This window comes from Lolium rigidum, chromosome 1 (genome assembly GCF_022539505.1).
Source record: "Lolium rigidum isolate FL_2022 chromosome 1, APGP_CSIRO_Lrig_0.1, whole genome shotgun sequence".
Taxonomy (NCBI): Eukaryota; Viridiplantae; Streptophyta; class Magnoliopsida; order Poales; family Poaceae; genus Lolium; species Lolium rigidum.
Genome location: NC_061508.1, coordinates 189,031,146 through 189,041,800, shown reverse-complemented (window position 1 = coordinate 189,041,800; position 10,655 = coordinate 189,031,146).

Sequence of the window (10,655 nt, the reverse complement as noted above, 5' to 3'; positions counted from 1 at the left end):
AGCATTGGGAGGCCCTCGTCGCCTTGGTTTTACTACTCTGAATGCATGTTGTATGGTTAGAAAAATAGAAGGTAGATATTACTTCAATATACCGGGAGCTGATCACTTGATCGCTGCCCCTCTGCCTAATGGCCTATTCTTTCTCGAGGAAAGGCATTTGCATTATGATGTGCATGTTGAGGAAAATCTACCCCCACAACAAGAGGAACCTGAAGAAGAAGAAGAGGAGGTTGAACAAGAACCTCAAGGATCGGAACAGGAGCAGCAACCACTCCATGACTTCACCACCTACCAGGACATGTATGCGCTCGAAGGAAGCATTGAGAACCTGAGAAACCTCGCCATCAACCTTCGAGACCACGCCACCGAACTCAATTCCCAGTTCACTCATTGGAGCAGCCAATGGAACTATGGGAATTATCCTCCACCACAATGAGCTCACCAAGAGGGCTTGAAATAGCCTAAGCCTAGTGACGTGGGCATTACCCTTTGGGTAACTATTATCGTGCTACCCCTTGCAGCCCATCCGGAGGCCCATGAAGACACCCGAAGGCCAGGTGGGCCATAGCGTCGGTTCGCAAGGTGGATTCTTGAAGAGCAAGGCAAGGAGACGAAGAATAAAAGGAAGGTTTAGAACTAGGACTCTTTGTAACCTAGTCGTACCCGGACAGATCTCTCGAGACCTGGCTCCCAATATAAGGGCCAGGAGAGGGGCTGCCGAGGACACACACAATCTTAGCAACCATAGCCATCATAAGTCTAGAGCTAGGTCCCTACAGAACTTAGATTCTCGACGAGATCATAGCCGAAACCTTCGGCACCCCATTGTAACCCGATATTTTCATAATCAAGATCAGACAGGCAGGACGTAAGGGTTTTACCTCATCGAGGGCCCCGAACCTGGGTAAATCGCTTTCCCCGCTTGTTTGGTAACCGATGTCTCGTGTCAGCCTACAGGATTCCATCAACCCTAAGCCCCATACGGAGGGCATTGCCGAGGAGTACCCTCGTCACCTGGAGATGTGTTCCTCTTATAAATATGAGATATTGCTTGAAGTCTAGTGGTAGTTGAGACCCATGACAAGATGTAAGGTTGTATATAAATATGAGATATTGCTTTACGCGTGTCAGCATATGCATTAGTGTGTGATATTGCTTTATGCGTGTCAACACGACTGTTGCGCACACTCTTGGGATACTAGCACCACTGGCCCCATGATTGTCACAATTCTACAAGGTCATTCATGACTTTTACTTGGAAACTGTCAAAGGAATCTGAAATATATCACTTCTCAAGTCTTTGCATGGACTCACTACTATTAGATGAATATATTCTTGAAAGGCAATGAATGGATAGTCAGTGTTTTGATAGCCTTGATCAATTGATGTGGGCGTAATTAAGATACTTCATTGCTTATACCTCTTTAGACATGAATGCTCATACTTAATTTGATGATAATAAACTTCCTGTGTTCCTTGGCAAAGTGAGAGTTAACTACTTCAGCTAGAGTAATTGTTTCCACAACTAGCTATTCATACTTATAATCTTCATTGTGATTGTCTCGAGTTAGCAATGCTTGTATTATATTCTTGGCACTTATCTAACTATGCTAAGCTTTCAAATGGAAGAAGTGCTAGACTCATAAGGTTACCACCTGTAAGTGACTTTGCTTTCTCGTTTTTTTGGTTTAAACACCAAGTTCCTTACGGTTCTTTGTTTCTTTCTTGAGGACGATCAAGTTTAAGCTTGGGGAAGTTGATGGCTGTGAAATACGCCATATTTTCTCGCGTTTAAACCCTTAGCTAAGTCAAGGAATTGACTAAATTTACCTCTCAACTTGCCAAAAATGCCTAATCAATGCAAAGATGTACAATCTCTTCTGTTTTTAGATGTTGTGCATGAAATCACGTCAGAATGGAAAATAGAACTGCAATCACTGAAGAAAATCAAGTCAAGAGCATGGCAAAGTTGAATAAACTCAGAAAGGCCGTTCCAGGAGCTTTAACGGGCATCGGTATAGGCAAGCCCCGCCCATACCACTCACCGCTGCGTTCCCGAGGTCAAACCCTATAAAAGTCGTGAAGGGACCGGCACTGAAAACAGAGCCATTCGTCGCCAAACAGAGCCGCCATCCACCAGATCAATCTGCACCACACCGAAGGAGATCCACCACCATTGTTCATCCATCCCATCTCCCATCTCGTCCACAGCCATAGCCATCACCATTGTAATAGAGATCTCCTTGATAATTGGTGACCATTGTAAGAATATTTTAATTTCAATCTAAGTATTTTGCACAATGATTTCTATCTTTGTATTTGATCTTGATATTATGTGCGAGTAGTCCTCACGGGCTGCGGGCTGGGATGAATCCTCGCAGAGTTCATGTGCATCTAATATTATGTTATGTGCAAGGATTGAATAGAAGTTTTGCAATCTTGTATCCTTGTCTCTTTGCCTCGTCTTGATGATCTATAGGTACCCATATCATTCGAGTCGATCAAGGGAAGAGGTGGGATGAGTGGAGAACAGCGTGTGTTGTGGGTATACTTTATGGGTATATCAACGGCATAGCCTAGATCCGGCAAGCCCGGGTGTCCCACAGACGGTGATGTGGCATGTGGCCCATCGGGCGGCCCAGTTGTTGTAGATCATGATGGATGAAGTCCAGCCCAGACGCTAGGAGCCGGATCCCAACCGACCTACGAAGAAGGCTGGATCCATGGAGGCCCATAAAGTGTCCGGATCCAATACGAGCTAGATGGAAGGCGGATCCTTGACGTGCACGGCAATGTAATATTCCGTAGTTAGGCAACTTGTATTCCGGCTAGAACTCTCCGTGTAAACCCTAGATCCGTGCGCCCTTATAAGCTGGATCCCGGGAGCTCTAGAGGCACAACCACAACTTATTGTAACAACGCGAAAGCGTCCAGATAATTCCAGACAAGCAACAGTAGGCCCTGTCTTCGAGCAGGTGTTCCGAAGCTGGGTAAATCGCGTACCACCATCCCGAGGACTCTCCGCCCTATGGCCCTACTTCTTCTCCCCCTCGTGAGGATCCCTCCTCCGAGGTACCGTCGAATAGGCAACGACAGTTGGCGCCCACCGTGGGGCCTGCGGCGTCTGGAGGCCGGAACCGGGAGGGTTCCGCCATGGGAAGCTACGACGAATCCATCGCTGTGGGGGCGCGTCTTTTACGCCGGGAACTTTCCGACCGTCCCTCCGGACGAGTGCTGGATTCCGGCTAAAACCGACCCCATCAAGCTCTCCATCGTCCCAATCGGCGGCATCCACATCTTCATCGGCGAAACCGTCGATTCCGACGGAAACGCCCTAGTAAGTCACGCTGACGCGACCGCCGCTGAGCAGGATGCAGTCGCGAAGATCCGATCTGAGCCGCAGGAGCTTCCTAAGGAATATTCCGCCTTAGATCTGGAAAATTCAAAACCCACCCAATCCGCCCCTGACCAGGAGTATACGGTGGAAGACCAATGCAGATCCGCCTGGGTCTCCCAGGTGTTAGAGAAGCAAAGGTGCCACTTCGTGCACTTCCTCGCATATACCGCTGGAACCGCCCCTCCTCAGGACGGAGCTGGACCCATGCAGGTTGAGGCCTCCGGAGACATTGATGCTCTGGATCAGCAAGAGGATGCCGAAGACAAAGAAGAATCAATCCTTCGCAACCTAAGCCCAACTTCCGACGATGGTTCCTCAATAGGCACAGAAGAGTACAACCGCCTTACGAAGGAGCTCGAGAATGGGGAAAAGGCTGAGGCCGAATCCGCTCTGCCCAGAGAGGTCCTTGCGACCATAACTGGGATGATCAGGATGACTCCACTCCCCTTGACCCCAATCTTCCGGGCCCATCCAACTCGGAGACTCCGCCACGTCATTGTGCTGCGCCGGATTCCGGAGAAGGACGTATTCGCGAAAGCGGAGAGTACCTGTCCCCACAAGTACTAGTTGAGGATGCCATCGCGCACTCGGAAATCATCAACAAAGCAATAACCCCAGACGAGGCCGCGGATCCGGTGGCTCTAGAAGCCAAAAGACAGGAGATGCTAGCCACCGCCAGGAGGTTCGCAAACACCGCAATGGCAATGCTGGACAAGAGGAAAGAGGCCGAGGGCATCATGAACAACTTCCTCAAGAGAGAGCGCGATGCTGTGGAATCGCTGGAACAGGCCAAGAAACTCCGGAAGCACTGGGAGGCCAAGATGAGAGAGGCTCAGAAGGATGCTGATAGGATCAGGCGGGAGGCTATTACTCCTCGCAAGATCACCTTCGCAACTCCCACTGATCAACAGCCGCTCACAACCCCAAAGGACAACATGAAGAAGGCTGCGGAGCTACTAGCCAAGAAGGACGAGGAGATCGATATCAACCACGTCCGTACGCTCGTTGCCTCAGCAATGAAGCAACAGAGCAAGGCAGACACTTCGCGCAGGTTGGAATCCAACCCGGATCATTGTGTATCTACCACGCATAAGAACGCCCCTGACACACAACATCGTGATGATGAATCGCGCACCAGATCCATGGAGCGCAGGAGAAAAACCAAAGAGCATCCAAACCCAATCCCGGTGCCTTCGGAATCACCTCCGAGAGACCCTGCAAAGGGAAAGGGCTCGATGTATGCTGGCAAATACAAGTACCGGAACCGGTCACCTCCGCCCCGGATCCCGCGTCCTTCGCCACCACCTCGCCACGGTAGTCCAGTTGGAAACACCAGGCCCCATGGGCCAGGTGGAATCAACATCCGCGACAACGTGCCGCCTCCGAGGAACAGGAACACGGAGCGTACGCCGGAACCCCGCCGGACCCGGAACGATGATCGCGAACCCGAACCACGAAGGAGCCGGAACGAAGAACGCGAGACTGAGCTCCGCAGAAGCTAGAATGACGGAGGCGACCGTCACCAAGGAGAAGGTAGCCACCGAAGCAGGAGCTAGCCGCGGGAAGAGCGTCGGGAATCCGAAGGCGGAAGCAAAAAATCCTACAGGCCCCCTCGCAGATCTCCCTCACCTCCACCCAGTGGAGGAGACGGAGGCGGAGGCCGGAGATCTCGCTCTCGCTCAAAGACCCCTGGCGGCGGCCCGAGCGATGCACGGGAACGTCTCAACGAGTACATAACCGACTACATTGGCCCAAAGTGCTTTGGCAGGATGATTCGAGAGGAACCAAAGCCAAGAAGGTTGAACCTCAAGCTACCCGGAAACCTGAATCATTATGATGGCGGTGAAATGCCGGATACCTGGATCGAGGATTACTACAATGCAGTAACCTTCGCCGGAGGAACCCCCAACATAGCCTGCCGCATGCTCCAGTTGCATCTTGTTGGTCCAGCTCATGTTTGGCTCAACGACCTCGAGAAGAACTCCATCTTTTGCTGGTTTGACCTGAAGAACGCCTTCGAGAATCACTTCAGGGGCACCTACAAGAGACCTGCCACGACAAGAGATCTACAGGAATGTATCCAGAAAAAGGGTGAAACATCAAGGAACTTCCTCACCCGATGGTTAGCAACCAGAAACGAGTGCGAGAACGTGGATAACCGCACAGCTATGCACGCCTTCATTGGTGGCTTGCAGAGGGGAGGACTGCTGCGGCATAAGCTTACCTGCTTGGTCAATGCAAACAAGCTGACTTTGGATGAAATGATCACCATCGCCAGTAATCACACCGCCGCCGATGATGACGCAGGAGGAGATCTCGCAGCCACAGCCATACCCCTGCACCATCAAAAGAAAAACCATGACAACGGTGGCAGCAGCAACAACAACAAGCGAAAGAACCCCTCCGAAGACCAAAAGGGCGGAGGATCCGACATGGTCGCCATGACGTTCCAACGCGGAGGTCCAGGAGGCGGAAGAGGCCGCAGACGTGGTGGCGGAGCCGGCAGGGACCAGCAGCGCGCTGACGAAGTCACCGTTGCCGGAACCCGCGCTCCCCAGACGTACGAGTAATATAGGGATATGCTGTGCCTGGCTCATATAGATCCGGCTACGGGCAAATCCTCTCACACCAACCGCAACTGCAAGTGGGTTAATGATCTCAAAACTAACCCGGAAGCAGGATACAAGCGAGCCTGGAAGCACCGCCCTCGCGGCAAAGGAGGCAAGGGCAAGAACAAGGACAAGGACGAGGACAGTTCCGTGGCGATGGACGAGGATGATGCTTCGCCGGATCCCAAAGAGGGTACCGCAACTAACAAATCCAACCCCTTCGTAAAAAAGAGTGTCGGAGCCTACCACACCTTCCTCGGAACACCAACGATCCGGGCCAAGAAATCGGCTCTCCGGCTCTTGAACGCCACAGTTCCGGCTGTGCCACAGTATGTCAAGTGGTCGGAAAAAGGCTGCACTTTTGACAGGTCGGATCATCCAGCCGTCATCCCGAAAGAATTCTACGCCATGGTTGTAAGTCCCCGCATCGACGGGTATGACTTCTCCAAGTGCCTTATGGACGGCGGAGCCAGCTTGAACATCATGTACCTGGAGACCCTAGAGAGAATGAACCTTACCAAGGAACAGCTCAAGCATAGCACCACTGAATTTCATGGTGTGGTTCCGGGTAAAAAGGCTAACTCCCTGGGCAGCATCAAACTTCCCGTGGCCTTCGGCGACGTTAACAATTTCCGCGAAGATATGATCACATTCGAAGTGGTGCCCTTCAAGAGCTCCTACCATGTAATCTTCGGCAGCCCCACCAACCACAAGTTCCACACACGGGCATGCTACATCTACAATAAGCTCAAGATTCTGGGTCCTAACGGTATGATCAACGTATCCGGAGACTACAAGAAAGCTAGGGACTGTGAGGAGGGTGAAGCCGCCTTTGCAGAATCTGTGATATCTGGAGAGGAGCTGCAAGGCTACAGAGCCGCGGTGGATCCGAGTGAGATGCAGACTACCAAGAAGCAGATCTCCGAACAGAAGAACTCGTTCAAGGCCGCGATAGACACCAAGAAGCACGACTTCATAGATGGCGATATCACTAAGCAGGTGTCAGTCGGAGCAGGCCTGGACCCCAAATAGGAAAGCGCGCTCGTTGAGTTCCTCAGAGCTAACATGGATATCTTCGCATGGCAACCTTCTGACATGTACGGAGTACCAAGGGAACTCGCCGAGCACTACCTCAACATATAATCTGGTGCCAAACCGGTGAAACAAGCTATGCGGCGCTTTGGTGATAAGAAGCGCCGCGCCATAGGAATGGAATTAGCAAAGTTACTAGAGGCAGGTTTTGTAGTAGAAGTTATCCATACTGATTGGGTCGCAAATCCCGTCCTTGTACCCAAAAAGAATTCTGAAATACTAAGAATGTGCATCGATTACTCCGGCTTGAACAAGCATTGCCCGAAGGATCCGTTCCCCTTGCCGCGCATTGACCAAGTCATTGATTCGACGGCAGGGGCGGAACTGCTGTGTTTTCTTGACGCATATTCCGGGTATCACCAGATCCGGATGAAGAAGTCCGACCAAAAGTAGACCTCGTTCATCACACCCTTTGGCACTTACTGCTATGTTACTATGCCCTTTGGCTTGAAAAACCCAGGTGCCACCTACCAACGTACGATGCAGCGGTGCCTGAAGGACCAAATTGGCCGGAACGTGCACGCCTACATCGACGACATCGCGGTCATGACCCGGAAAGGATCCAACTTGATCAGCGACCTCACGGAAACCTTCGAAAACCTCCGACGGTACAAGATGATGTTGAATCCACTGAAGTACGTCTTTGGCGTGCCATCCGGAAAACTTCTTGGCTTCATTGTCTCTCATAGAGTGATTGAGGTTAAACCGGAAAATATCAAGGCTATCCTGAGTCTCAAAGATGTGCAACGATTAACTGGTTGTGTCGCAGCAATCAGTTGATTTGTTAGCCGTCTTGGCGAGAAGGCACTACCCTTATACAAGCTGCTAAAGAAAACTGACAAATTTTTCTGGGATGATGCAGCAGACGCGGCACTTCAGGGACTAAAGAACATACTCTCCTCCCCACCTATCCTTGGCAACTCCAAGTGAGTCAGAGCCCATGCTCCTCTATTTGGCAGCCTCCAACAAGGTTTTCAACTTAGTGATTGTGGTGGAGCGACAGGAAGAAGGTCATGAATATGGAGTTCAAAGGCCAGTCTACTACATTAGCGAGGTCCTAACGGAATCCAAACAAAGATACCCTCACTGTCAGAAGCTAGCCTACGGTGTTTTCCTAGGTAGTCAGAAGCTGAGGCAGTACTTCCAGGAGCATCCTATGACAGTTGTGAGAAAGGCTCCATTGTCAACCATTATCAACAACTTCGACGCAACATGGCGCGTAGCAAAATGGGGCATCGAACTTTCTGCCGTTGACATCAACTACGAAGCCAGAACTACGATCAAGTCTCAAGTTCTAGCGGATTTCATCACGGATTGGACTGAAGCGCCAGAGGGCACACCTGTGCTGGAACCAAAAGCCTGGGTCATGCATTTTGACGGATCCAAGCAACATCAAGGCTCGGGGGCTGGAGTCACCCTGAAGTCACCTACCGGAGAAGAACCGCGATGACGTCCTGCAGATTCACTTCGAAGCTACCAACAATATGGCGGAATACGAGGCTCTACTACATGGTCTGCGCATCGCAAAGGAAATTGGGATCAAGCACATCATATGCTGCGGAGATTCCGACCTGGTGGCACAACAAGTAGCCGGAACCTGTAACGCCAGAAACTTCGTTATGGCGGCTTACAGAGACGAAGTTGACGAGATCGCCAAATTCTTCCTCGGATATGAAGTCAAGTATGTCAGGAGAGACGATAACATATCGGTAGGTATGTTGTCCAAGCTCTGATCCGGCAGGAAACCAATTCCACCTGGCATTTTCCTGGAGCATCTACGGATACCCTCGGTGAAGGGCGCGAACCCGGAAAACCCAGATCTGGCAGTATCTCCGGCCAAGGAAGTGATGGCTATCATTCCGGCCTGGACACAGCCGTTCTTGGATTACCTCATTGATCATAAGTTGCCGGAGGACGAGGTCCTCGCACGACAGATCATCAGGCTAGCAAGATCCTACACAATCATTCATGGACAACTCTACAAACGAAGTGCAAACGGGGTATTTCTCAAGTGCGTCTCAAATCAGGATGGCATTGAAATCCTCAGAGAGATCCACGCAGGGGATTGCGGGCATCACGCCGCTCCCAGGTCCCTCGTTGCAAAAGCTTTTCGGCTAGGATTCTACTGGCTCACAGCTAAAGAAGATGCTGAGAAGCTGGTGAAAACTTGCCGAGGTTGTCAGTACTACGCTACTCAATGAAATGCTCCCTGAAGACCATCCCTATCACTTGGCCGTTTGCGGTCTGGGGGCTCGATATGGTCGGGAAGTTAACGAGATCATCTCGTGGCGGTTGTGAATACCTCTTGGTCGCTATTGACAAGTTCAGTAAGTGGATCGAGGCAAAGCCAGTGAGAAAATCCGATGGTGCTACGGCACTAAAATTTGTTTGCAGCCTCGTGACGAAATTCGGCATCCCACACAGCATAATCACAGACAATGGCACAAATTTCGCACAGGGAGAACTCAAGGATTATTGCAATGACGTAGGGATCCGGCTTGATCTTGCATCTGTGGCTCATCCACGGTCTAATAGTCTGGTCAAACGAGCTAATGGCCTTATACTAGACGGAATCAAACCCCGCCTTGAAGAACCGCTGCGACGTGCAGTCGGAGCTTGGGCTGAGGAGCTAGACTCTATTCTGTGGAGTTTACGAACTACCCCTAACAGGTCAACCGGATTTACTCCGTTCTTCCTGGTATACGGATCCGAAGTTGTGCTCCCCACCGATATCATCCATGAGTCACCGCGAGTTTCCGCCTACAACGATGAAACTGTTAGCGAGGCTCGACAGCTATCTGTGGACCTGATCGAAGAAGCTCGGAACCTAGCTGATCAACGTTCCACCATTTACCAGCAGAAGATCCGACGCTATCATAGTCGTCGAGTTCGGAACCGCTCGTTTCATGGTCGGAGACTTGGTCCTCCGCCTTTGACAGGTGAAAGACCATAAGTTGCAATCTCCATGGGAAGGACGCTTCGTCATCAGCAAAGTGCTTCACAATGGATCGTACTACCTCGTTGATTTCCGGGAACTAAAGGATAGACCTGCTAATTGGTACCGGAAACGCAAACGGGAGGATCCGGATGACATTTACGATGAAACAGATCGTCCCTGGAATATAGCACAGCTACGTCCTTTCCACACTTAGCATTTATCGCATTGCATACCTTGTAATATTGTTATCACCAGATTTTGGCTAAATCAGGAGGTGGGCCGCGATCAAGATGGGCTTGGAAGATTACGTATGGAAGATATATGAAGCGGCCTTGCACGGAGAATTTGGGCTTAATTGCCCGTGTATCTGTAACATATTAGATCTATTTTAGTTTAGAGATAGAATCTTAGTCGTGCACGGTTTAGTGCATGCCCACATTAGAAAGTCCCCTGGACTATAAATATGTACCTAGGGTTTATGGAATAAACAACAACTCACGTTCAACCCCAAAAACAAACCAATCTCGGCGCATCGCCAACTCCTTCGTCTCGAGGGTTTCTATCGGGTAGCGACATGCTGCCTAGATCGCATCTTGCGATCTAGGCGGCACAAGCCCAC